The sequence below is a fragment of the Pseudophryne corroboree genome, chromosome 6 (assembly GCF_028390025.1).
Source record: "Pseudophryne corroboree isolate aPseCor3 chromosome 6, aPseCor3.hap2, whole genome shotgun sequence".
In the NCBI taxonomy this organism is placed as follows: Eukaryota; Metazoa; Chordata; class Amphibia; order Anura; family Myobatrachidae; genus Pseudophryne; species Pseudophryne corroboree.
In genome coordinates this window covers 795,321,813-795,331,316 of record NC_086449.1, presented here as the reverse complement: position 1 = coordinate 795,331,316, position 9,504 = coordinate 795,321,813, and the positions used below count along the sequence as shown (strand labels likewise).

Below are 9,504 nucleotides of genomic sequence, written 5' to 3'. Positions count from 1 at the left end.
TCCACCTATCCAGAGGCCACCGCTGTGCAATGCTACAGCTCCAACGCATGATCAGAAGGCAAATTTTGGGTGGATGTACACAAGACAGGGGGTATGGTGCCAATATGTGACCAGGCCCTCCTATCTGCTGATCCCGTATTGGCCATAAACTCCATGATGGTGTTAGTACTGCCACTGCTAATACCCTAAGATGGCACCCTGCTGGAGAGGAGTGAAAGAGAGAATAACGGACATATTAGTACCGTATATAAGTTTAAACCTTTATGTAACCCTTTGTAAGTGAATGAAATGAATGTCACACCATGTGGAGGGAGAGCATGACTGGCATTCAAGTATAAAAAGAGAGACTTCGCTATACAGTCAGAGATTCAGGCAATGTTCTTTCAACTCTCACCTACTGTTCTCAAGTGATATTGATTGAGTCCAACTGCTGTCCAGTCTTGTCTTAGCTGCTCCAGTAGAGTCTTCTTCAGATAGCATTGGTTCCCGGAGCCTCGCTCTATCCTATTGGGGGAGCGAGGTCAGGATTGTGAAGAGGAACCGGTTGGCCCCAGCAATGGTAAGTACGGTATTGCACAGAAGCCTGCTTTACGTGAGCAACCACCCCCACACCAGGGATGAATTGCTCCTGTATTTAAGTATCCACCACTGTAACCCTTGATGACTTGGTTACTTAATTATCAGGAGCCAATTGGCTCAGGATAACGAATTGGACGTTCTAAGAGGCACACACCAGTTTGGAGACGGTGGGCCGGATTCTGAATTGAATAAGCGGAACTACGAATGACATGCGTACGACTTTCCAATCTCTGTACTTGTATAATCTTGGTTTCCTAGAAATCGTGGTGCAATAACACACAAGGTATGCTCTTCCTATAGGCACGTCTGATTGAGCATCAGGTCCAGAGCGTCTAATGAGATATTCAATATTTTGAAAGTACAAATAGTTTTGTGCGTCACCCCCCCCCCCCCCCCTTCTCTGCCCCACCCCTTCCACTGCTGCCACCTCCATAATACATTTTGGCAAGTAAGCTGGCTCTCAAGGGTGCATGCCAGGGTCAGATTAACAATGGGGCTGATGGAGCTACAGCTCCAGGCCTCCACATAAAAATAAGCCCATCTTCCTGGCAGGAGGATGATGACCAGCTGCACGGCTGGCCAAACAATCATAAATCACAAGTATTAAAATAGTTTTTGTAGTTTTCTCACAAAATTATGGAATTTGTCTATGTTTATGTATTTAGGGAGACAGTGGGTCTGTCAGTGTAGGGGTGTACACACACACATGGCTCTGGCCACACCCACACAGCACTATCATAGCTCCTCCCCTTCTCAGTATAGGCCCTTAAAAATATTTTCAGCTCCAGGCCCATGTGGCCCTTACTCCGGCCCTGTGCATGCTATACAGTATTTACGTGTGGCGTCACTGTTGTGCAGAGATTGCGCTTGTACGCTCCCAGGCTGCATAATTTCCGCAAGTGTGAGTTACATGTCATTCCAGAGTCTGCAAACAGTGAAATTTATGGAACATGTTTCTGACAGGCATTAATTCAGTTAGCCGTGAGCTCCGGGGAATTGCATTATGTCTGGCTGCACGCATTGTTTTACTAAATAACATGCGACACAGTGTCACCTCGCCAGGTTTCGCGGGAGCTAATTGGAGCAGCACCTAAAATGGTTCATTATAACATATTAAGGGGGAGATTTAACAAAGCAGGGAGAGAGATAACATGGAGAAAGAGAAAGTACCAACAAATCAGCTCCTGTCATTTTCAAACACAGCCTGGAGCTGATTGGCCGATACTTTATCTCTCTCTCCAAGCCTTGATCAACCTCCCCCTAAATCTCATTACTCTCTCTATAGGCTTTATGTATAGGTATAGTTAGTCTGAGCCATGTCTTGTGGCCTTTGTCAGAACCCGGTCTGCCTCTTGTTAAGGTCATGCTTGGGATTTTCACAGAAACATTAATAACCATTGCCTTTACACCATGGATACCCTTATCTGTCTGCTAAACTCCCCGTGTCCTGACCCCACAGTCACTCTGTAAGGTAGACATGTCTGCTGCCATGGTAACAGCCTCTTGTTCAGTCCTGCTCTGCACAATGTACTAATCCCGCTGCATTCTTATTAATACAGGTTACAGTGCAAAAGGGGCATCGGAAGGGGTTAACGCGTAAGAACTTTCCTAGAAGTCAGGCAATTAAAAAAAAAAAAAAAAGTTTTTTATTGATTTACTTTTCCAGTTTTAACATGGATAATACGATGAGTGACATTAAAGTGGACCCATCACTTGCGTACGGTAGCGGTATCTATAACGGTACCAATAACTGATTTTCTAGGCAATTTATTACAACTCTCTTGCTAGCACACGGGCTCCGTCAGCTGTCTCTCTATTAAACAGGATTATTTTAAAGAAATGCAGCCGATTTGCGGCATAACACTGAACTTTAGGGGAGGCCGCCAACAGACCGCGCTGCATGCATTCCAGTGTACGCCTCTCAATCCGGCCCATAGTATGATACATAACGTGATGAAGACGATTATCAATCTCACGTTCCCGTTCACCAATAGGGTAGTGTCCTGTAACCCGTGTTACAAAAATAAAAGTCACAATAGCGTAATTTTTTCTCTGTTATATTTCTTTGGCATCGTTCTGCCTTCCAGAACCATTGTTTTCCCACAAGATCCCTGCACAGCTGTAAACCTCGACTGCCGCTTTCTTTATTCATGAACTCCCCAATGACGGCTCATTCCATTGGCCCCTGTGCATCAGCTAGAACTTTAATACAGAGCACAGTAAATAATGACAGACAACTTATAAGGCATTTAAATTGGTAACATTTTATTTTGACAATAAATTATGTATTTATTTGAATGTTACTCAATGAAATATATATGGCGGCTGAATAAAGAACAGTCAGAGAAACAAAGTAAACGAATGTATTCCACAAACCTACTAACTGGTGATCAGCTCTCCACCCAACATTGCTCATTGGACCCATGTGGGCACACGGTATAGTCACTCCCAACTGGGCACGGGCAGTATAAAGCCTTATGAGGATAGAGCACCCAAAAAAACTTTATAAGTAAATGCCGTTCTTTACCGCCGCTCCAAACACAACAAAAACCAAACAGACGGGAGTGTGGGACAATCAGGAAGGAGGCCTCACACTCCTAAAGGGGGAGCTTTAATAACTCCATAGATACCTCCCCATGACATCAAGATCAACTATTGGCCAGCCAAACTGTCACTCTCTTAAACACACCCATTCAAAAGGGGGCAACCAACCCTGATGTCTATGAGCTCACTGTATGACAGCCTCAGGGTTTAATAAACGTCTGGCTGACCTCCAGCCCTCCGTCCTCATTCATGTTCATGTTCCCAGTAGACCTGATTTTGTACCAGATGAGGTCCCCACTTTTTTAAGCCTTGACCCTAGAAAATGTATCCTTTCCCCCTTTTTTATGACAGACCCAATAACCAGTACCACCTCTCTTTTTCTGGATGGTGAACGCAATTCTCAATATCTAATTTTGGGCCAGATTTATTAAGCCTGGAGAAGTGATAAAGCAGTGATAAGTGGAAGGTGATAATGCACCAGCCAATCAGCTCTTGTCATTTTTCAAACCATAATAATTGGCTAGTGGGTTATCACCGTGCACTTATCACTGCTTTATCACTTCTCAAGGCTTAATACATCTGCCCCATTTATTCAATAGTTATGGACAACGTACAGTGCCATATTCTGTTCAGTAAGCAAGGTCTCATTCAAACTTGCCTAATTTTTGGCCCAGTGGACAAGTGAGGTTAGCGGCGCCACTCCCGAATTCTCCTTGCACAATGGAAGTGAGGCCTGTTGGCGCGTTTAGTGTCATTCTTCAGAGGGGAGAAAGCAGAGTCTCTGTGAAAGTTTAGTCTCCTGGACAATGCGAGAGAATGGGAAATTCTCACTATCTGCATATATGTACATACCGTGTTTCCCCGATAATAAGACACTGTCTTATTTATTTTTTTTCAACAAAAAACACCATAGGGCTTATTTTCGGGTAGGGCTTATTTAACAGCCACCATACCCCCAGTCCTGCTTTTACATCCCCCAGTCCTCCTTTTACAGCCACCATGCCCCCTTACAGCCACCATGCCCCCAGTCCTGCTCCTCACCTACAGCACTTTCCAGTTCCAGTTTCCAGTTCTTCTTCTTGCTTTCCGCCGGCGCCGCTGCTACTCCGCTCCCGCCGTGTACAGAACCCGTGTGATGTGCGCGGAGACATCATGCGCAGGGCGCAATGCATCCCTGGGACTGGGAGCTGGAGTCTTCAACGGCTGATACAGAACTGTACAGCATCCCTCAAGCAGGGTGGGGGTGAAGGGGGTTAGCGGGGGTGGAGCTGGGGGCATTGAATTTAGTGCATGGACTCGGGTAATGGGAATTTTGATAGGGCTTATTTTCAGGGTAGGGCTTATTTTGGACCAGTTTCCAAAAGCAAGGCTTATTATCGGGGAAACACGGTAGTATAACTTCTCTGTTTTTTAATGCACTGGCTTTAATTGTCAGGTCCTGTTCTCTTTTTCCAAGCGCCATATATTTATACTGTAAATATGTATTAAGTCATACCAGGCATGAAAAGGGTTAAAGTCTACTGCGTTCAGCAGCAGGTGGTACTGTAAACTAGGTGCGATCACTCCAGCTGGCCTCAGCAGCCAGTGACTTTCAATTTTTTTCCCCTTGCAATGAAATTTGGCTTCCCTGAGCCCTGCTGGCAAAGTTTGCACTCAATCTAAATTGTTACAGGTTTTTTTCTTCCTCCCTTTGCTTTCCTCATTGCAATGCAGATTAGTTTTCATGACTTTCCAGCTGACACACCCTGTGTAGCGTCTTCTCTTTTTCCCCCCCGCTTCAGTTGTTGCAAAAGATATTCAGCTTCTCTTCACGGTTCCATGTGCTCGAGTTTTACCCATGTTCCCCTGTACAGTAGAAAAGGAAGAGATTTCAAGGCCAAAGAATAATAATTAATAAAAAAAAAAAAAGTCCAGTTACCCATTGGATATACAGTGTGCATAGCTGTTCGAAATATCTGACCTGGAAGTGTAACGGCACCTGATTGGCTGGCGCAGTTCATGGAAAAATGTGCTCACAGTTGCACAGATCAATAGGACACGTTTTGTATGGAGCCTGGAACTCCCGTGCCAGAAGCAAATCCACCAGTAGGTGGCAGCAAGGCAGTAATCATGGAAACCAAGAGTTTGTATATACTGTATATATATATATATATATATATATATATATATATACATACATACAGTGTATATATATATATATATATATATATATATAATTTATTTATTTTTTTTAAATATTGATATCTAGATATATATATATATATATATATATATATATATATATATGTATGTACATATATATATGTTTTTTATCTAATATTAAAGTCTGTGTTATGTGCTTCTTGCCTATATGTTTAAAAAAAACTTATAAACCCCCCCCCCCCCCCCCCCAAAAAAAAAAAAGATAATGTTTTGATAGCTCTTAATAAAACAAATAGTAACAAATTAGTTTTTTTTTCATAATGCCAAGAGATTTCAGAAGGCTGTGCAATAACGGGAGGAACCAATTGTACATTGATAACAATACAGGAACATAAACTGATAAAATAATAGGAACATATGACAACACTAGAGATAAGCAAATGTTTTAAAAGTCTTTCACGGAATGTTCACCTTTTTGTGCGTTTGGCCTGAGAATGTTGCACATTTTTCTGGATTTGGTAAAACGGCCTTTCCCGTAGTGAACTTGCGCGAAATGTTTCTGCAGTAATACTAATTCTTAGTAAGACAGATGGAAGGGAAAGTGTTTATACATAGGAAATATAGGGAGCGTCCATGCTACAGTTTAATGCTATCAACAACTTAATTAAGAATCATTTTCTTGGTGCATTCTCTGGTTCCTTGGTAGAGATTTCATTATCAGTTTCGTGCACATGGGAGGTCATTCAGACCAGATTGCTGGGCTGCGTTTTTTGCTGTCCTGCGTTCAGATAGTCGCCGCCTACAGTGGGAGTGTATTTTCGCCGTGCAAGAGTGCGATGCTATGTGTACGCCGAGCTTCTAAAATTCTGTGTGTACAGTTCTGCGCAGCTCAGGACTTACTCCTACAGTGCGATGACAACAGGCTGATCGGGGCCAGAGCGGACGTCAGACACCCTCCCTGAAAACGCTTGGGAACGCCTGCGTTTTCCCGAACTCGCCCAGTAAATGGTCAGTTACCACCCACAAATGGCTTCTTCCTGTCAATCACCTTGAGAACGCCCGTGCAAAGATTTTTCGCACCATCCCGTCGCTGACCGGTGCTACCCGTTGTTGTTGTCTGATGCGTGTGCGCATTGCGGTGCATCTTAATATATTGGCTTGCACGCCTGAGCTATGCATTCAGTGAGAGTTACAGTGAAATATACGCATGTGTGTATATATATTCTACAGTATGTCTCCGATAACACAAGCTGGCTTCATACACTGAATCTTGCACAAAGTGTCTCACAAAAGAACTGGGGCCTGTGTTACAGTATGTGCACCTCTTGCTGGTCAGTGGGTGGTAAGTGGTGTGAAAATGCCAGATTTATCGTCATGTTTGTTTTGTGTGTGCTGGTTTGTACGACTGACATACACACAACAGTAGTGTCCACTAAGAAGAGAGATTTTTGTTACATCTCAGTCTCCTATCTAAGTTATCCGGTCTCTAGGTCGACAAGACGTAGCTCAACAGTGTCTAGGTCGACCACTATTGGTCGACAGTAAGTAGGTTGACATGGTTTCTAGGTCGACAGGGGCCGTAGGTCGACATGTACTAGGTCAACATGATAAAAGGTCGACATGAGTTTTTCACATTTTTTTTCTTGATTTTTTGAAGTTTTTCATACTTTACGATCCACGTGGACTACAATTGGGAACAGTAACCTGTGCCGAGCGCAGGACGCGGTGCACTAATTGGGGTTCCCGGTCACTGTACGGAGAAAACGACACTCCAAAAAAGTGAAAAAAACTCATGTCAACCTTATGTCATGTCGATCTAGTACTTGCCGACTTAGCGTCCCTGTCGACCTAGAACCCACGTCGACCTACTTACTGTCGACCAATAGTGGTTAACCTAGACACTGTCTACTCTCTATACCACCACCCCCATCTGAGACCACAGAACAGATGTAAGCTGGTACACTGTGATTTTGAAAGTAAAAACAACAACACAAAAACTTTTATTTTATTTAGTAAATTTTTTCCCCATTTCACTTTACAGTGTGCGTGTCTCCTATTCACAGTGCTGGCAGCCACTTTCTCAAGTCAACTATTATCCAACCTATCAATTCACTAGGAGCTAGTGACATCATCGAGGTATGAGGCACTAGGTAAAAGGTCCACGTTAAAGCTATTTAACCCAATATTACCTTGTGCTCTTTACATTAAATGCTATAATCTAAGGTTCTTTGAGATGCGGGAAAGCTTCATCATAGAGACCCTACCACCAGCCATATAGACTCAGATTCCTAATTCTCTGTGCAATACCTCCTGGTACCTCTTGGGCAGGGGCGCATCAAGACAGGAGGAGCCTCTACCCGGCAGAGCAGTAGACTCCGGGCAGTAGGGTCACTAGGAGACCCTATTACTCTCCCAGAATCTAGTGCACATGCACAGGTCTTCAGGACAATGGTGCGGCGTCCATTTTCCCTGTGATTGTCCTAATGCACATGTGCAAAACACCAGCAAAATGGCTGCCGATCCATCTTTCCGGTGGTTTCTGCAGCGCTGCTGCCACCAACGTGAGACTACCGACTTATACTTATCTCTAAATGACATAGTGGGCCCTAATGGAAATGTTTATGTCCATGTATGATACCCTATTGTGTTTTTATTATTGTGATGGAACACCCATTACTTCAATAAAAATATTTATTTAAAAAAAAATGCTATAATCTAATAGATTTCTCTGCTGCCACAAAGAAAAGAAAAAACATTTGATAATCTGGTGATGGCATTGAATAGTGTGGTAATCTGTGGTTTGTCTTCCTGACATAGGTGGTTATGTGTCATAACCACAGTAATTAGAAGGACATGTGCTGTAGCATGAGTAGAGCAGTCTGGGCAAAGTGAATCTACTTTTCATTGCTGACTGCAGAGTGATAGAGCAATGCTATAGAGATGATAGACAGAGATAGACATCAGTGGTGATATGCAGACAGGATAAGATTTATTACCTCAGTATTACCTCAGTAGGCTGATCATGTGACTTGCTTGCACCATAAGCACCCTTTGTGATGTCGCTTTGGAACTAAGGCTGTGGTTCCCAAACTTTTTTAATCACGGCTCCATAGAGTACAAAAAAAAATAAAAAATTCAAGGCACCTCAGGTCAAAAAATCCTTATTGAGAAATTCAGAAAAAATATATTAAATTAAGTAAATTGTGTGTAGATGTCATCCTTAGGTTCAAATATGTGCTGAGAGACAGGATTTGCTTCTGTTTGTCCACATGTTTTATGATTGGATGCCACAAGCACTGGTTTTGTCTATTATATTGCCCGTAAATAATTTGAATTGGGACTGTACCAGTGGCGTTTTTTCCCCCCCTATGGGCTGCAGGACTGCTGCTTCCCCCCAGGTAAAATCCGTTACCCAGCTCTCTGACAGTGAAGCCAGATGGAGTCCGTGAGACTACACTGGCTTCACTGTGACTGGCAGTGACTTCCTATTGGAAGTCCTACGTGCCAGTCACAGACACTACAGGCAGTCCTATTGGAAGATGTTTCCTCCCTCCGGGACTGCCAGACCGGGCTGCAATAGGAAGAGAGTTGGCTTCCTGTAGGAAGCCAGCTCCCTGCCTCCTCAGCCCTAGCCGGCTTCTATGGGCTGCAGCTGTTGCAGTCCATAGAATCCTTGGTTTTGCGCATGTGCAGTACCGTCATCACTACTGCACATGCGCCAGGTCCCAACATCTGTGAACTGTACATAGCACAGGTACTGAGACACAGGCAGCGGCCGCGGCAGGGACAAAGAGGGGGAGTCCCGGCAGCAGCGGCAGCCCTCCGCCTCTAAAAAGGTAGGAGCCGCCTCTGTTCTGGACCACCAACCCGAGTCACCTCTGCAAGTGTCCTGAGGCACCCCAGAGTGCCACGGCACACAGTTTGTGAACCACTGGACTAAGGTCACTGGTTGGTGTACAATTGTCAGTTATCAGCTGTACCTGCTGATATCACATCTCACAGTGTAAGGTAAGCATATTTTAAACTATTATATAAAAATAATGTTGGATGGATATATAGATATATCTTTGTATCAGTAGCGAAATGCATACGTTAACCAACATTTTATATAAAAATAATGTTAGATGTATAAATAGATAAGACAATAGATGATGATGTTGATGATATCAGTAGCAAAATGCAGGCAAGTTAAATTTATCATCTAGGTAGGCTGATCATGTGACTGGCTAACTTCATAAA

At 43.6% G+C, this 9,504-nt stretch overlaps 1 long non-coding RNA gene across 1 annotated transcript in view; it reads right to left on the bottom strand.

Moving 5' to 3' along the window:
- Positions 1-2,848: 2,848 nt before the first annotated feature.
- LOC134933568 (uncharacterized) overlaps positions 2,849-9,504 on the bottom strand; it is a 99,509-nt gene continuing 92,853 nt past the window's right edge. The window contains exon 3 of the long non-coding RNA XR_010179732.1: positions 2,849-4,968. This is a non-coding gene — a long non-coding RNA (uncharacterized LOC134933568). The remainder of the gene's footprint in view (positions 4,969-9,504) is intronic.